At 36.5% G+C, this 18,577-nt stretch overlaps 1 protein-coding gene across 4 annotated transcripts in view; it reads left to right on the top strand.

Annotated features, from left to right (window-relative positions):
* The window catches only part of jvl (javelin-like), a 155,131-nt gene that overhangs the window by 101,401 nt on the left and 35,153 nt on the right, over nucleotides 1-18,577 (top strand). The window contains exon 2 of one of the 4 annotated variants that reach the window (XM_073082641.1): nucleotides 12,523-12,564. The exons of the other annotated variants lie outside the window; for them this stretch is intronic. The gene's annotated coding sequence lies outside the window, so the exon portion shown is untranslated. The remainder of the gene's footprint in view (nucleotides 1-12,522; nucleotides 12,565-18,577) is intronic. 4 annotated transcript variants of the gene reach the window in all.

Raw genomic sequence — 18,577 nt, 5'->3', positions numbered from 1 at the left:
CTTTTCATTTTAATAAGTGACTATTAGTTCAATTTAAATTGAGTGATGGTAACATTGCCCTAATAAAGAACACACTACAGTGTCCACTCATATCCACATCGACTGAAAGTTCATTTCTACTAAAATGTCGTAAAATCAATCTCAAGTAGGTGCCCTAGTAGGTATATGAGGGATAATAGAGCCCTTCAATGCTTCAATAAGTTATTCGCGCCTCTATGCTGAACATCAATTACGTAGCCGCCAATCAATCTAGTCGACGTACGCTTACGTTCCAATTGCGAATAATTAACGCAATCATCGCATATTAGCTGTTATGTTAACGCGTTTTTTATATACTAATGTTTTTGACATAAACAGTGAAAGGACCAAAGTGGCTGGACTGTCAATATCCCGTCCTGGGTTCGGTCCCCGGTCAGGCATGTGTCATAAAAAATGATATTTGTTAGAGGTTTGTGCACGTTTGTACACTTGTCTTGTGTGTGTGTGCTTAGTTATTAAGGAATACTAACAGCATCACATAGGTAAAGCAATGGTAGGCAATAAGAATTGCCCGTAGATGATTGTTGAATGCATTAATTAAACTGCAGATATCAATTAAAAATATTTGAAATTTTCTATCAAACTCTTACGAAAAAAATTCTTACTTACACTACGATGATAACTCAAATCATTCCAGCATACTGAGTGGTGTATTTTCTGAAATTCCTCATGCGTTGCAACATTGTTACACGCGAGTCGTCTCATATCCGGAAACGAGTCAAGAAACTAATAAATCTCAGACTAACGCCACCAGAATGACTAACGGGTGAAATAAACGTGTACACTAAGTCACATATTAATTCACCAGTGAATAAGAATGAACTCGATTAAAATAAGCCAAGACCCCGGTCACCAGACGCCATTAAGACAGTGTCTCAGATCAAAAAATATAGACAGTCTGTAGAACAAAATACGGCAATTTGCGTAGGTGTGATTTATGTGCGCGCCTAGCTACAACTTACTATTATTAAAACTTTAGGTTTGGGAAGATGGATATTTGTTACTTTTTCACGCAAAAACGGCTGAACCGACTTAAACAATAGGACGAAGGAGGAGAAAGAAAAACATGGGATACTCTTTACCAAGTTAAACGTGACACAAGCGGGCCGTACAATGCCGCATCTAGAACCATTATTTGTCATGATTATATGAAAAAATAGATTTGAAATACGAAATCTACTATGGAGATCTATTACATAGAGTTTACTTGTATTTGATTTTGCTTTTGCAGGGCGTTATTTACTTTTTAGGGAGGCGTTGTCTTCCCTATTTTTGGTCTGAGGGCAAGTTAAGTAGGCAACAAATGATTCATGCGTTCAGTGTTGCTCGGGCGCCGGTTTATTGATGGTACTTATAAACCGCTGTTTATATCCGCAGACATGTGAAGTGTTCGATGTATTTATTATGCCAGACGTCAAAACTTTACGTCATTTGATGTCTGGTGGCATCTGGCTATCAGTCAACAGACCCTACTTATTGTCTTAGATACTGACTGCGTCCTAATTACAGGCTTTTGGGGTATTTACCTAACATTAGTAGGTACTTACGATCGCGTAGCGGTCATCTTACGGTTTTGACGCGCAAAAGTTTCCGGGTTCGATCCCCGGACAGACAGGCATTACATATAATTAATAAAGCATTAGCTCCAATATCTTGCTTTACATTTATCTAAAAAAGAAGTTCGTTCAGCAAGATACGCTACACTTTGACATTTTCTTAATTAATAATAATTTTGTTATTGATCAGTCAAAGTCAATGATGACTTTGGACCTGATTTGGTCTGCGTGTTTGTGTACGCGTCTTTGTTTGTGTGTAGTCATAGAGCTGGTGTCGTGGGTGCCCCCATGACACAGGGAATCCTATTGTGGAGCTATTAGTGTAAAAAGTGAAATAATGATCTTGTTACTACACTCTTTGAAATTCCATCACATAGCAATATAAATGTTTTCTCGTATATTTCAACATACATTTGCTAACTAAGTTTTGCAACTACTGGTGATAGCAGCGGATTCGTCGATGTGTAGTGCGTGTCGCAACTTCCTTCTATCTGCGTAATGAAAGGGCACTCTCGATGACTCTTGAGATTAGGTTCCCGTCTTCTAACATCAATTAGTTCAATTGCTTTTATCATGAATGGGGCCGTTGGCGCCCCATCTCTTATCGTTAATGCTCTAGTGTGAAACAATTTCACACTAGACTATGCTGTAACTCTAATCTATTAAGTAATACAGACGAATGTATGAAGTACGATACATAGCAACTATTTCTATCTTAAAATCTATTTCAAAAATGCTTCGGCAGTTTTATGAAATGTTTCCATATTATGATATAACACAATTACCTACAGTGGTAACCTGTTAGTGTATTTTTTTCTCTGCCAAGCTTAATTCGGTTCGATACTAAACCTAACCTTGATTTTTAAAGTCATACACTTTTTTATCGCTTAGTAATTTGGCATGGTATAGCATGAACGTTTCCATATTTTCTTAAAACTGTTGGAGATGTGTTCAGTTCAACTCGCATTGTGGTGGACTTACATACCTTAATCCTTCTTATCCTTTGGCGGAAAGTAGGTTGACGATGAAAGAAATACCAAACCATAGAAAGATATTCTACATACATACCTAAGTATAACACACGCTCTATTAACACAGATAAATAAAATATTTTGAACACTATATTGCAAATAAATTAAAATTTACAATAACATGTGAAAGTTGTTCAGAATTTATAGCTTGATTAGCATTCTTGCAAGAGTTGCCTAGTTGGTTAAAATGTTTGCTAAATATTAATTAAAACGCATTTCATATGGAAATAGAGAAATATGGAGAAATAGTAGAAATTCGTCCCATTCGTTCGGAAAATATTTAAAGTATTACAATGCCGGAATTAGGTATCGCACTCCGTGCTTATTGATACTATTATGTATAACTTGTTCTTATAGATTTTTCCATTTAAGACGCTTGAGACGATTTCTACACTCACAGCCCCGCACTAGAATTCCGTGATGCCATGGAGAATTATAATGTCGCAGATGCCATGGAGACACACAAAGTCCCATTCCCATACACAAGGACCCAGTATATTTCACACTTAAATTGAACATGTGTTATATGTATAAGGATGTTGTGGGAGAGCATCATGGTAATTCCACACCTTCGGGTCTTAACGACGGCACACAGCTAAATATCCCGTAGTCCTTTCCGAGGTCGCCGGCTGGACGGTTCTATCTCCTTCACTTGCGCCCGCAACTCCGACAGCTCCATTTTCGTCGCCGTATAAAATAGGCAGGTACTGTAGCACTATTCTGGTCCCGAGCTCCAGGGACAAATATAATACTGACTAGGTTATATAATATAGTGGACTATTACATAGTATACCAGGCTATTATTCTCTCAATATTAAATATACACATGAAGTCATATAAATGCAAAATTATTTGTAACTGACTGCTAGTAGGATTGCGAAGCGTACAGCGCGAAGATGAACATATTATTATCTACTTTCATAATGGCATGACGGGCAAATTGCATACATCGCCGTTATGTTATCTATTGAACTTGATGTGCATAGTTATATAATGTTTTTTTGCCTGGCTGCTTCCATTAAGGGTGGCCACACACTAGTCATTTATGATTGTAGCTTCTCATTTATACCGATAGTATAATTTGTACATCGTAAGAGATCTGATCACACAGTCCCAACAACTATTAAGTAATATGTATAAGTTTAAGTAAATATGTCTAAAGAGATCTTTTTAGAAACTGAAACTTAAATATGTATTTGTAATAAAATTGTAGCACTGCTCAATTGCAATCCTGGTCTTTTTAGCTGTGATGAGACCGTACCCAGCTGTAGGACAGAAGGTTTTTAACTTGCTGTCTAGTGGTCTAATTCGAACACTTATCAACGCAGAGTTGATACGTGTGTGGAGAGCCTTACGCAGCGCAGCGCGACGCGACTTATTGCGCTACTCCACAAGTAATATTTTTATATATTCTCTATATATTTATTATTGCTAATTATCAGTGCTATTTATAAACCGAGATAATTGATCGCACAGATAATTGATTTTTTACTAGATTTTTTAATAAGTAAAAAAAGCTACAATCGATTTAAATACAGTTGCTGTGAAGCGTTCTCGTGTCGCATAAAAACTCGATTGTCTTATGCGAATGTTTTAGTAAAAACGATAATAGAACATTTATTATTTAAACCCCTTGACTCATAGGCGAGAAATTTCAAAAATGCTTTCTTAGTTGTACCTTACCTACCTTGTACCTTGTACTTGTATCCGAGTATCTCGTATAAATAAATTCCGTGCGAATTTTCATGTTTACACGCTGTTTTAAGGTGTCCATCGTCTGTCAGTCGTTGTTAGTTGAATTAAATAAATAATTAGTTATCAGTCAACCGTCTGAAATTACACCTAGTCATTAAAAGTAGACACGTGTCTCAAGACGAACATAAAACAGTCATCCACCTGCGATTAATTAAAATGTAACTGTAAATGTTTCTTTTATGTTACAATGACAGCTATGTACGTACATCGTAATTACTTATATACATTTCATCACGTGCTTATCATACATTCAAGACATTTAATTATACCATATATTTAATAATCGAATGTGAATACTATGAAATAGTTGACATATTTAGAATACATGTTTTAAATTTTTTAACACACACTGATGCATATATTCGACATTATTATAAGTCACATTCTGTTTGCTTTTTATGATTCATTTTTAAATTTTTTACTTTTTATATTTTAAGGATTTTTTGGAAGAATACTAATGCTTTTCTTAACACTATAGGAAACTTTCTGACTTCAAAATTTCCTCATGTTTTCGCTCACGAATAAGCAAGTGATAATTATATTTTAATAGATACACGACTCGTAATTCTGATATTATATTAGACTACGCTATCACCACTGATCTTAACGAATAAAGTCATTAACTCCTTATCGTAACAAATATAATCATTAAGTGCTAATCATAGCAGATATATTCGTTACACTAATAACAACTGACAACTATGCGCTACATTGCTTAAGAAGTCAAAGCTAATTTGTTTTTATACTATAGAAGTAGCGAACAAGCATGCAGTCCACCTGAGGGTAGATCGTATTTGAGGTTGGCCACAGATGCGCCGCTACCCCTGAGCTGAGGATTACCCTGGAATGCCCGTCAAACCAGAACACAGCAGCGTGGTGCAGCAAAAAGGAGTGGCGGTGGTGCTGCCGGAATCGAACCACAAAGGGTTCTACCACCTTCAAATTTTAATCTTAATTGATCTTAGATCCTTCACCTTGCGATTTTTTCGGCGAAAAAGCTTGTGAAAGCTTTTTGTTGTGAGTCTTGGGTCAAGATCCGGAATATCGACTTTATAGCCTTACCTCGTGACTCTCGTGGTATTGTCAGGATGTCTTTTTGACCTAAGCTTACTTTAAATTGCGTAGAATTATTATATGGTTTGTTAGTCTTAACGTTTTATACTTTTTCCTAATTTTTTTATGACTACATTTTTTTTTACATGTGACTATTGGGCGTTAATCTCTCCAGAGTGGGAGTCAAGCATTCCCTACCATGTTGCTCCAATATGTAAACTTAGACGCAGCTTTCCACCAATCAATGGTTTAATTATTATTACATATTTTCTTATATCAGGTCACTTCGTATAAAATTAAGAAATATAACTTAAGTACCGAACGTAATCTGTAACGTGACAAATGGGATTCGACAGTAAATAAATGTATGTAAATATAACAATACTCATTGTGTAGCCATTAGTTATACGATCTTGGACAATATCGAACAGTATTGCTCGACTCGGAAGCGATCTTACAGAACGATTAGGTATCGATTCGAATTTCCTAGTTGTTATTTCCTACTCGAACACGTTCCATTATGTTTCCTAAATCCACTTCGAAGCTTCTTGCTTTGTGATGGACTCGATTCATTCGTATAGTGCTAAAGAAAGTTGAAACCGAAGTTACATGAAAGAAACGCGTGCCTACTACCTAATAGGATATATTTCTTAAATAATGAGAAATTGTCATTACTCCACTCGACTATTTACTTTTTCTTTTGGTTTTACAAGCTTTTTAATTAGTAGGTAATGGGGTAATATAATTTATAGATAGAAATTAACACTAGTGTTATTATTATGAACAATTAAGTGATTCTGATTACTGATTATATAATTTTAATACCGTGTTACCTCAATTATAGCTGCAAGCTGTGAGTAATAATAAACTAAATACATAATTATGTTACATTCACAAATAACATAACTTTTACTTATTTCTAATATGTAGCAATAATGCCTACAAATTGGTTTACACTTATTTAGGAAGCAAATAAAAGTTCCGTTTCACTTCTCGTGGAAACTTTAAATAAAAATAAATTGAAATGAAGTAAATTCAATTTCTATACAAAAACAACCAATCAAAATTCCGGGCTATATACGCAATATTGTATACACAAGCTTATGTGGCTAATAAGCCACAATTAAAATATACTTAAAACATACGCAACGCAGTTCATTCATTTCGATTTTCCTTTAAATTCCTTGTAAATCATTTGAGCACTTACACAATTATTAAAACCACACGGAATTCTTATAATGTTTGTGCACGCAAGCTCTTCTCGGAACTAGACTGAGCAATCAAACGCCGAATTCCAGCCAATTACGCAGTGATTGTGGTAACTGTAGCCACATACACTAGTGAACGCCAACGGGTTTTGTTCAGTATTTCGGACTGGCCGAAATTCTAAAAAAAATAAATAAAGAATAAATTCAAAATTTAAATGTTGGCGCTTCGGTCATAACGCATGAAAACATAGTCATAACTAAGACATCGTCAACGGGACGATATATAATTGTTAGATATATATTTAAACTGAGGTCATGGAGGACCTTTTCGAGAGTGAGTGTTGTGAACGTTGCAGCACGGCTGACTGTTCGCTAAGAAAAGCATACAGCACCACTCAACGGTATTTATATATATTTTTTCACCTGCATTACACAAGAGTATAAAATTATTATTCGGATCAAAACCAGCTACCTAAAATCATACAGGTTTGATGCAGATAATTATATATATCAATGGTACTATCACCATAAAATGTTAAAAAAGTTACGCTATTATATATCTGGAGTAGGTGTTATCGCTGTTGAAGTTTTGTTTCAGTGGAATAAATTTATAAGTTTGTTTATGACTCCCTCAAATATGTTACCTCCCTAAGGGATGAACCCTACTCAACCAAAGATTTGAATGTTTTGTTTCGAAAGCTACTCTAATCGAGGCGATTGAAGTGTGTTATTAATTGCTTTAGGAATTGCCAAGAAATTTTCTTCTAACTTAGCCACACCACGCATACGTACACATTCTATTTTAATTTCTTAATTATACTAAATCTACCTTACCTGGATGTGAAGCCTAACATTTTTAAGTTAATCCTCATACAAAGTTATACAAAATTAAAGTTTTACAATAACACGTACCTATAGATAATTAATTCGGTTTAATTGATAGTTTCTTTTTGTGATTTCAGGTATATTGCGTATTGCAAAACATCTTTTTTGCGAAATATGATTGTGTAGACGTTCACGACGTATCGTATCGCCGTGTGTCGTGACTTGTGTGGTGTCGAATATCTCTGAACCTTGTGCTATATTTGTTCTGAAATGCGAGTAGGTGACGGAATTGTATACAGCTCGCGGGTACTTTTTATACTGCATATAATATAATATTTTACCTACTGCAGGTTTATGATGCTTTGATTATTCTTGTGGTTAAGATATGAATAAATGCGACATAAGTGTGCGGCGCTTCACGGCTCGTGTTAATCTTAACCGTTATATGGGTGACCCTTAGTATCTAAATATAGTTGCAGTTAAGGTTATGTAGAAATGAATGTAAAGTAGAACCGGAGACATTAGTAGAATGACATTTCTACTTTACTTAACCTACCAACCTATGAATCGAATACAATTTTATTTAAATTACGTTGTAAATGGACATACAATTGGCCCTTTCTACTAACCAATCAATTTTAAGTTTCAACTGAGGTCAGTCCCTGTAGACCGTGGACATTCACAATAAACTTAGAGGATAATATTAAGTACACCAGAATTGTGGTAACTAACAGATGTTTTGCTACTAATAGTCACTTTGTTAACTCGAGATTAGGGTTAAACTACACCAGTTAGATCGTAACACGGCGGCGCGCAAACCGCTACCATAAAACAGAAATGGGCGTGGCAGTAGTACTTCCGTTGGAGAATGGTCTTGTTAGAGTTGTTATTGTAAACTTACTAAAATGTATTAAATACGGAGACCTACTAATAGTGTTATTAATTTTTAGCTGCATAAAAGTTTATTAGCTTAGTAAGTAGTAGGAAGCTATAAGTAGTAAGTTACTCGTAGGTCTTTGACAATGATTACACTATAAAAATCCACTACATATATTATTTATGTAAGATACAAGATTCTCGTATACTCTTTAAGTAATAAAGAATCATACATTACAAATTAAAAAAAAAGACAATACGTGCATAAAACGTACTTCCATTTTGAAATAAAGAAGGAAATAGTTATTGTAACTTGAATGACTACAAGTCATTGATACCTACTTCTTAACGCAGTACTAATTAATACTCTTTTGTTAGCAACTGCGTCTTGACTACAAACACAGACCCACGCGCTTATTAGGCATAGATACGTTACCGAGAATCGGTTTCGCTGTGTGTAATTAATTGTGACTAATTCGCTTGGTGCGCTGCAATTCATCAGCGGAATGGCTGGTGGGTGCAACAATCGCGCGCCTACGCCCAGCAAATGGAACAATAAGCCACGATTCAGCTAAACAATTCGTTGGAACAACGGCACACGTTGGTATGTACGCGCACAAAAGTGTCTATCGAAGTGTGTTACTGTGTTGTATGGCGAATCGAAAACAAAACGGACGGTGTGACTGACGATATGTCCTTTATTTATGACATTGAATTACTAAACGAACATATTGGTCACTGTCGCCCATAGACATCCATTGTCAACCCAAATAGGATTGGAGTTCTGCCTCAGTTCGTCATTTGCATAATTAGTAACAGAGTCGTAACTCCTGGTGATAAAGTTAAAGCGCTTTATGTGTCTCGCCCTTACTACACCCCTCTATCGAGAACACGGAAGCGATAAACACAATTGTCATGGAAGTAGAAACATATGACGTTAATGCCTCCACCTGAATCTGAGATTAGACGTCTGACGTGTGTCTGTTTGACTGTGTATCTGTAGTACTCACAACAAAAGGTTGACTGAAGGCTATATACTTAATGGTAAATGGCAGTTGCCGTCCATGGACATCTGTAAGTATTCCCAATAAGATAAGAGTTCTATCTGAGGTCGGTCACAGCCACGTTGCGTTGCTGTTCTCGAGAACTAAATAGGAACACCTGAAATAACTACCTATGTCTCCCTTACCATTACCCTTTAAACAGGAACATGCTAAATACTGCAAAGCTAAATACTGCTGTTATTAATCCGAAAAAGGTATTAAGGTGGTGCTTCCGGAGTCATACCACAAATGGTTCTACCACCTTAAAAAATATTCGGATTTCGTTTTCATTTTTTCCAATTAGACGTCTGGTTTATATTGAAAGCGTCCTACGACACAATTGTTATCGGAACAGCAAAGATCGTTAAGTGGAACGCTGTCTCTACAATTGGATAAACATAAACATTTGGGTCATTGTTTTCGTCCGAAACGGCTTGTAATTGTAGACGATGGCCGTTTTTGTATCGAATTGAGCAAACGAAGGCAAATGAAACGTGTAATTTCGTAGAGTAAATTGTTTTATCACCTTTAATTTGGTAATTGTAGTAGATCTAACAATACGTATGTAAGTGCGCTTAACTTGGTGGTAGTGGGAGTATCAAGTTGGTAGCACTTTAATTTTCGTTTAATAAACTGGGTAAAATTTTATAACTAACGTCTAATCGTGAATTCGCTCACGTCGATTTTACTTACTTAAGCAAAAAGAACTAGAGGTAGTGCAATTATGTATGCGACTTTTTTATACAGTTTTTACGCAAATATCTAAACATATCTGGGATAAAAATATCCTTAATTAAATACACTATGGAAAGTTTTCTATCTGTCAAGACAACTGAAACTAAAAGTGTTAATTTTCACATTTCACACGCATACAATTGTAAGATCAACTATAAAATAAGGGCCAGATAGATGCAAACCAGAAAAAAAAGTTGCATAATGCAAATACAATCATGCAGCAAACTCAACAAGACAGATTAACTTCAATTATGTTATATGTAAATGAACATAATAACACCCGGAAGTCGCAGGCTTGAATAGTGCATTGTCCGGCGCGATAACTTTCGACAGAGACCGGTAAGTGCCGCCATCAACCTTTACAAATGTCATCAAAAGGATGCTGATTGCAACACCGGCACTTGGGCGACAGTTAGGCTGCTGCATTCACTACACTATTATGCCATAGACCTAGCAAAGTGTAGACAGCGTGTAGATAGCGTATTTCGTATGAAAGGTAACGTAAAAGTAACCTCATTTCATCATTCGTCGGTAGAGTTAATATTTAGTGGCCAACAATATTCTTAAATGATTACGTAGGTATTTAAGATAAAATGTTTCTTTTTTTAAACCCAATTTTTATACCGAACTACAAAGTGAACACTAATTTTGACAAAAAAACGTGAAAAATCGTAATGTTGACCGAAGTGGCTGCAATTTACTTGTACCATCTGTTTCATATTTAAATTCCGTAAATGTTGGATAGGTATACCCACTTATCGCGTTTGTATTGTATAACCTAACAATCTTAACATGCACGAAACCTCATCTGTAATGGTGGAAAAAAAGGCAATTTAGTATTCACATAGGTAGACATCGTCTGTTAAACACCTCCGGCGATGGGAGCAAAAAATTGCCAAATTGAGCACACGCTTCGTTCCGACAAAGTTTACTACACGAGCAAACCAAATGTCTATTATTAAAGCCACACTTCTAAGTAGCCGACACATGTATTTTATTTTGGGCAAACTTTTTTTATATCATAGTACTTACTGGTCACTGGCCGGAACGAGGAAGGAGTCCAGGTACGAGCATGTAATTCGCCTGATGGTAAGTGATATCGGCCGCCCACGGACATGTGTAACTAAGTCCATATAGAGCAGGGGTCCTACTTGAAGCCGATCACAGTTGCTTTGATATTCATACATCTGAAGATGGTTACGCATTAGATACTTTTTTTTTTTTTTTTTTTTGTTTACGAGGGGGAAACCTTCAAAAGGTACCCAGTGTCGTGGGAGCGACGTAGGGTTATGTGGGATTCTTACCGCACTAAAACCCCCCCGGTGGCCGTCCTCGGCGCTGCGTAGAGGGCTCCGGGATCTCCAAAGGAACGCAACCGGAGCCCTCTTAGCGCGTTGCCCCGTCGGGCTCCGCCCAGGTGAGCTTGGCGCGTATGCGACCACACATACCGCCGTCCTTCCCGGGGCCGCTGGCTGGGCGGTTCGAGCTCCCACTCTTGCCACCCGCAACCCCGGAAGCCCCCTTTTAGTCGCCTCTTACGACGGGCAGGGGATACCGTAGCCCTATTCTGGTCCCGAAACTACAACTAGTCAGCTGGCAACCACACCTTTTTGCCAAAAAGCACGATTACATTTTCAAAACATCGATTTCTAAAATTACGTTTAATGTCAAATTTCATTTCAAAATATCCAAACTGCATATTATACGACGTCTTTCAACATATGTAGTTTAGTCTAAGGGAAAAAAGGGGATCGACGTATGGTGTTCTTGTTGGTTGTAACAAACGATCCTATTTGTTAAGGAATCGAAGGCAACCCAAAGATAAGCGCGGGTTAAAAAAAAACAAACATTAAATGGTAACAGCTGCCGTGACGATGCAACGCTCGGCCCATCTTCGCTTTTTGTGGTGCGAAGCTGCATTCGCACACCTGTCCGATAAGGGACCGCCGGAAGATTATACTCGTTGCGAAAGACCACGCTTGAGTTTAAATATAATTATTACTTTGAAATGTTTTTGTTACTATCTCAGTTTTTGTGATAATTATTTCGTATTTAAATAATATGTTACATAATAGTTAGTGACGTCGTTTGATTATCTTCTTTTAAAAATGTTGTAGCTTAAATTGCTTAAATCTTTAAAAGATATTTTTTTAGAGAAAAATTACACTTTCTTCACTTATAGCCCCTATTCAGATTCCATCGTCCATTTGTTACGGGATGTCTTAGATGCATACAAAAGAAATTAATTTAGATTTTTATGAGTTTTAATTCTTAAAGTCTGCATGGCCAATATTTCGTATCTATTTGTTAAAATGGAAACTACTCCGAAAATAGAAATAAATTATTATATAAAATTATCTTTTCTGTTCTTGTAATAAATTTAACATTTTTATTTTTGCAGGTAAGCAGTCATTCATCAAGATAAAGTAGAGCAGCCAAGTCCGTGAGTAATAAGATACTTAATGAAATTTGAATAAGGTTCAAGAAAATTATGCCAGTAATATCTTGTTTAAATATCTTATTTAAGCTTCTTTTCTCTCTACTACACTGAAATCTTCTTGTATTAAGCTAAATTAATTATTTTATTTAAAATCAATTTCGTATGTATTTTGATAAAACATCAAATAATTAAAAAAATATATTAAGGGACAAATTCTTTTGCGAAAAGTTCTTCATCAATACCCTAATATCTAAACGTGACATGAACGTCATGTTATGTTAATTCTTCCCCTTCCCGTGCCAATCCACTTATAATTAGGCATTAAGGTTTAGGCACTGAACATTGGGACCTAACGAGATTATTGAACCACTGCGATGTAAATCCGTTTAAGGACGTTCAATAACAGACCAATGATCCTGTAACTGCGCTCACACCGACACCTGTCACGTGGTGTCTATTGTACGTGACGCACTCGTCACGTGCACACGAAATTGATAGACATGTATGTACTATTGCTACGTTTGATAGTTAGTGTATTTACTCTTTGTAGTAAGTTCGGTTTACAGAGAGCGAAGTGTAAAATTAAATCCCATTTAAGGACAGACTCGTCACGTGAACACGAAAATTGATAGTCATGTATTAATGCTGTATTTACTCTTTGTAGTAATTTTTATGTCGTGCCGTTTATGGACGTTCAATAACAGACAATGACGCTGTAACACTGCGCTCACCTGTCACGTGGTATCTATCGTAGTACGTGACAGACTCGTCACGTGCACACGAAAATGTATAGTCATGTACTAATACTATGTTTGGTAATGTTTATTTAATATTTTTGTAGTAACTTCCGTTTACAAAGAGCGAATATAAAGTGTAACGAAATGATTGACTCAGTATTTGATTGCGAGTTCATATAAAAAAAAGAAAAAATGAAACAAAATAAGAAACAACAACGTACCTACCAATAGGTATGTTTAGAATCGGCATCGGGCCGATTGCTTATACCATATCACCATTCGGTGTCGATAGACCTTAGGGGGGCAATATACTAATTGTTCCTATAAAGGAATAGAGGACTTCAAGTAGGTACTTTATGTTTTTATAAGTGTTGCTAGTTTTTCCACATCCACACCATAATATATTAAATCCTAAATAAAAAAAATATTTGCAACTGTGAAAAAGTAATGCAACTAATTTGGGGCTGAACTGTGTTACGTGATGTCATAGTTTGATATTCGCACTCAATAAATTATCGTTTACCATAATAGCTCGTTCAGTGGTACATTGTTGTATGATAATGATATACAGCATGAGGCCTCAGCCGTGTAAATCAATCACACAGCGCTGTGGTCAGTGATGCCGGTGGCAGCGAACAAGCGGTCGCAATCAGAGCCAGTCCAATTTATAACCGTCGATACGATGGCCTCGACTGACCACTGACAGTAACGGAAGCAGTAGATTTGAGTAAAACGTGTTAATTCTGAGATGTGACATTTGTGAAGTTTTATGAGACTTAAGGATACCTGTGATGATAAAACGGTCACAGGTGTATGGCGTAGTCTATTCTCGTTAAGTAAGTAAGGTAAGGTTCAAGTCTAGCATTTTGTAAACTTGGGTCAAATTTTAAATTTCAAAATAACATTTCGTATTGGTAACGACACTTTATGAAATAAGCTCCTGTTAATTTTCCGAGGCATTTGGCCGACTTAAATCTCCGTATGACTTGCTAATTATCTTCACGAATCTGCCGTCCGCACTATTTTCCATCGATCTGCATTGTAGCAGCTTAAGCCCCAGCGTGAAATTCGTGCTCAGCAATGGGGTAAATATATCGTAATTACACGACGACTTACTAAACAGGAATATTTATTTATTCCATACTATCTCTTAGTATTAGGTAATTATATAAGTAACTTATCTTATCTCCTAACGTAAGTAAGTAAAAGTAAATGCTAACAAAACAAGCACGTTTAAATACACAATCCCCGGAATATCGTCCATTGTGAAGATTCTTTCATAAACAACACTTGCGCTATAATTATATTTGGGTTTACTTTGCGGAAGTAACAATTAACCTCGTAATTCAGTTCAGTGCAATGGTTAATTAGATTTTTTCAAAGAGCATGTAATTATATGTCTGTGTAAAGCTTGGTTCACATGGATGATTCCATGATGGAGGCCAGTTTACATAACTTTGGGTTGTTTTACATTACGATGAATATTGAAGTACAATCACTTTTTAGCGTGAAAGCATCTGTGAAGCGAGATAATTGAAGTTCAATATTATTTTTGCGCGTTTTAAAAATCTTCTCATGTAAACCAACCCTTAGCTTGGTTTCATGGAGGACGGTTTGGGCGGCGCTTACGATCACGCTTCAGTGTCTACGACCATACGGATACACATCACAGAACAAGATGAACAAGATACCACCGTAACAAGTTAATTAATATGATGCGATTAAAATCTCACCCCGTACTAATAGACCCAATAACTGTAACAAAGTAATAGTAAATAGTACGGTACTACGAGTACATAACTTTAACTCGAACAAGCAAGAACTTGATGAAAGTTACTAAATTTCTATACAGTGTTGAGTTTTGAAAAATGCGATATTAACACTACCGACACCACACGCTTCCTGCTTTTAATTCCTGCTCGTTCAATTTCTCGACGTTGATGCGACCAATACGTAATGTTGGTTTACAAACTAAGGGCTTAAGAGAAAATTAGTGACTATTTGTATAGTGTCGTATGTTCAATATTTTTATGCCGACCGTACCGTTACTTACCGTAATTTCATATGCGTGCGCTAGTTTAACAGTGCGTGTGCTCATAGTGATCTAATTTAAACCGTTCTTTTGGAACCACATAATGCTATAGTAGGAAAGTAGCTTCTACTTTAAATATGACTTATTTGCCGGCGCGGTTTGTGCGTTTCTTCATAAATATATTATACATTTTTCCTCGCATTGCGCGCATCAACTCGTAGACGTTACCCTACATTTTTAAATTTTAATGTACTTGGATGACAATCACACTAAAACATTTGATGGTACAAACTTCACCTAGGTACTTTATTTATATTTATAATAGGTAATTTATATATTTTTGCTTATGAGCCATTCAAAGAGCCGCCCGGGCTTCCATTTTAGAGGGCGTCGAAATTATATTAATTCCTCTTTTGCCTACAAATTGCAAAGAAATACTACGTTATCTTTACCAAACAACCTTATTTTTTGCAGCTATTTTATACACAGTCTGGCGCAGACCCACGCTACGCCACCACCGCCAAGGTGATGTAATGGTCCAAGAAAAATTCTCATTATATAGGTATTGATCTTTAAACCCAACATAAATAGCCAATTTATGTGAATTTATAAAAATATGCATAAGGAATTTAATGAAAGATAAGTGGCAAAACCCACCAGTTAATTTAAGATCTTAATTCCAGTTTATCCTTTTTAGTGAAACGGAATTTCCTAAAGCTCTCTGAACTTGGACTTAGTCACCAGGTCATTGACACTTTGGATATTAAAACGGCAATTATAATAAAACTTGTTGCTTAAATAGGAGTTCTCAGTGTGTAGACAATAAAAGTTTTGGATTAAATGAGCGATTTTTAACGCCATATTTGGTGTCGTCTCGGTACCCGGTGGCTAAAAGTTCACTATAATTCACTTAATTCACGGTGGAAATAAAAGTTTTCTAGAATGAGAAGTTGATTTTTGTTATGGGTAGAGAAAATCAAATTATTACTAGGTATGGTAGGGTTTGTGGTAATAATAGGTATTCATATGTACATGAATTATATTTCATATGATAAATAATGTAAATTCTTACTTTCTTGAGGAGACGGATAGAGTTGACTTCATAGAAAACGCAAGTGGAATGAAACGGCATAATTACGATGAATACTCATATACGCAATACGAAAACAGCTCGTAAACATATCAAATAAGAAGCATACATCTAAAGCCATCGTAAAACGAACAGAACCTGAATACGGTGCAGCAGTGACCTGGAAAATATATTCTAGCTTACAGAGATGACAAACTTTGTGAATCAAAGCTTTGCTTGACATTCAACGACTTCGCTCGAATTTTAAGCTCGCCGCATACTTTGAATGACTGGAAGTTTTAAAATAAAATTCAAAGGGACTGAGAATGTAACAGAAAATTACTTTTCAAATATCGTTCTCTTGTTTATCAAACTGTCGGGATTATTTATGCATGCTTTGCATATATTTGAGCGTTTGAGGCTCCTTTCCTGTCGCGCGTGTTTAAAGACGCACGCGCGTCCAATTCGTATGCGTGCCACTGGAATCCTATAATCATACGCACATTGATCGCAACAAGTTAATCGTGCATGTGTGGTGAGGTGAGGTAAACACGCACGACATGAAAAACGTTCCTCGACGTGGATATCCTTGCAGCATGTGCAGATCGTATTCGATCGCGTCGTTAGGTCGCGTTCCGATCCGGTAGTAGTTTAAGAAAATATTGTAACTGACAATTTGTAAGTGCCGCCGTTGGCCTATACAAAAATACAAACTAAGTATATTTCATTTCATCTGCAAAGTTAAGTAATGTGGAACTCTGTCAAGTGTCGGATTTATGACAAGTAATGGTTTTATTTCTGCCGAGCTTCCTTGGTTTGGAAGGCACGAACCAGCTTGTTATCGTTGCATAGAAGATAGCACTCGTTAAATCAAAGGCATTTCGAGCGGTTTTGGAAACATCCGACGAAAACATCATTGACCACTAGCTCGTATGTACCCCTTCCATCAATCTGAATAGGAACAAATATGTGGAGTATGTATGCACTACGCCTTTCATGAGTGTTAGGAGATACCCGTGCGTAGTAATGACACAAATAGCGAACAATTTTTTATTGACAAAATACGTCGAGCAGTGCATAGCAGTGGAACAAATATGACCCCAATTGGTTAAGGTATATTCTATGATAAGTATTTCGTAGATACCTCTAACACAAAGCACATCGAAGAGTGAAAGCAGTCAACGCTTGATTGGATCACGTTGCATCTCTGTTTTTTTTCATTTGTCCACCATCAACTGTTTGCGAACAACTAATTTCGCACGGTGTACCGCTACTTCTTACTTTTGCCGATGAATTATTATAACGTGAATAGAGATTTTTTTTACAATATAGGAGTAGCAGACGAGCATGTAGTCCACCTGATGGTAAGTGGCTACTGCCGCCCATGGACATCTGTAATCAACCCCAGATAGGATTAGATATTCCTACCCCTGAGGACTAAGCTGGAACGCATCGGAAAAATATGTCTCCCATACCACACCCTTCAAACCAGAACACAGCAGCGCTTAACACTGCTGTTATGAGGCAGAAATAGGTGTGGCGGTGGTGCTGCCGGAGTCGAACCACAAAGGGTTTTACCTTCAAAATTAAATGAGTTAATTACGGCTATGATATAAATTCAGATTGTCAGTAGTTCATATTTTTACAGAGTAGTTTCACAATAGTAGTGATCAATTCGTAAAGTTCTTGGAGTTTCTTCCGGCACTTCCTCTCTATAATAAAATACCTTGTGGAGTGGTACTAGATCTTTCTAGCACTACATGATCTTCTTTGAATATATTTATTTTTTGGTTTTGATTGGTTTAAATCAGGTAGACGTGTAGTATGGTACCTTTATAATGAGCTATTGCCGAGCTTTGAGCTCAGGTCTCTGTCAGATAGGTCTGTCAGGTTTCTGTCTCTGTCAGGTCTCTGTCCAGATATAGTAGATAGCTCGACTATGGGCATTTTTAAATCATTCGGAATGCAGACATGGTTAAATTACTGGTACTTATAAGAACCTAACTTAGTTGCTTTCTATACGTGTTTTCGAGTTACCGGATTATCAATGGACAAACATCCACTAACTTTCGTATTTGTTAAGTAGGATTTAGTGTCATTACACGGTTTATGAGACTCTTAACTTTAATGTTGTGGTATTTTATGTATTTTAGCTGTGCTTTCTACTTAATATTTTTT

The sequence above is a fragment of the Epargyreus clarus genome, unplaced genomic scaffold (assembly GCF_041222505.1).
Source record: "Epargyreus clarus isolate Ecla_fem2 unplaced genomic scaffold, WU_Ecla_fem_2.2 ptg000018l, whole genome shotgun sequence".
Lineage (NCBI taxonomy): Eukaryota > Metazoa > Arthropoda > Insecta > Lepidoptera > Hesperiidae > Epargyreus > Epargyreus clarus.
The sequence above is the reverse complement of the archived record's forward strand: the minus strand, read 5'-3'. Positions and strand labels throughout refer to the sequence as shown.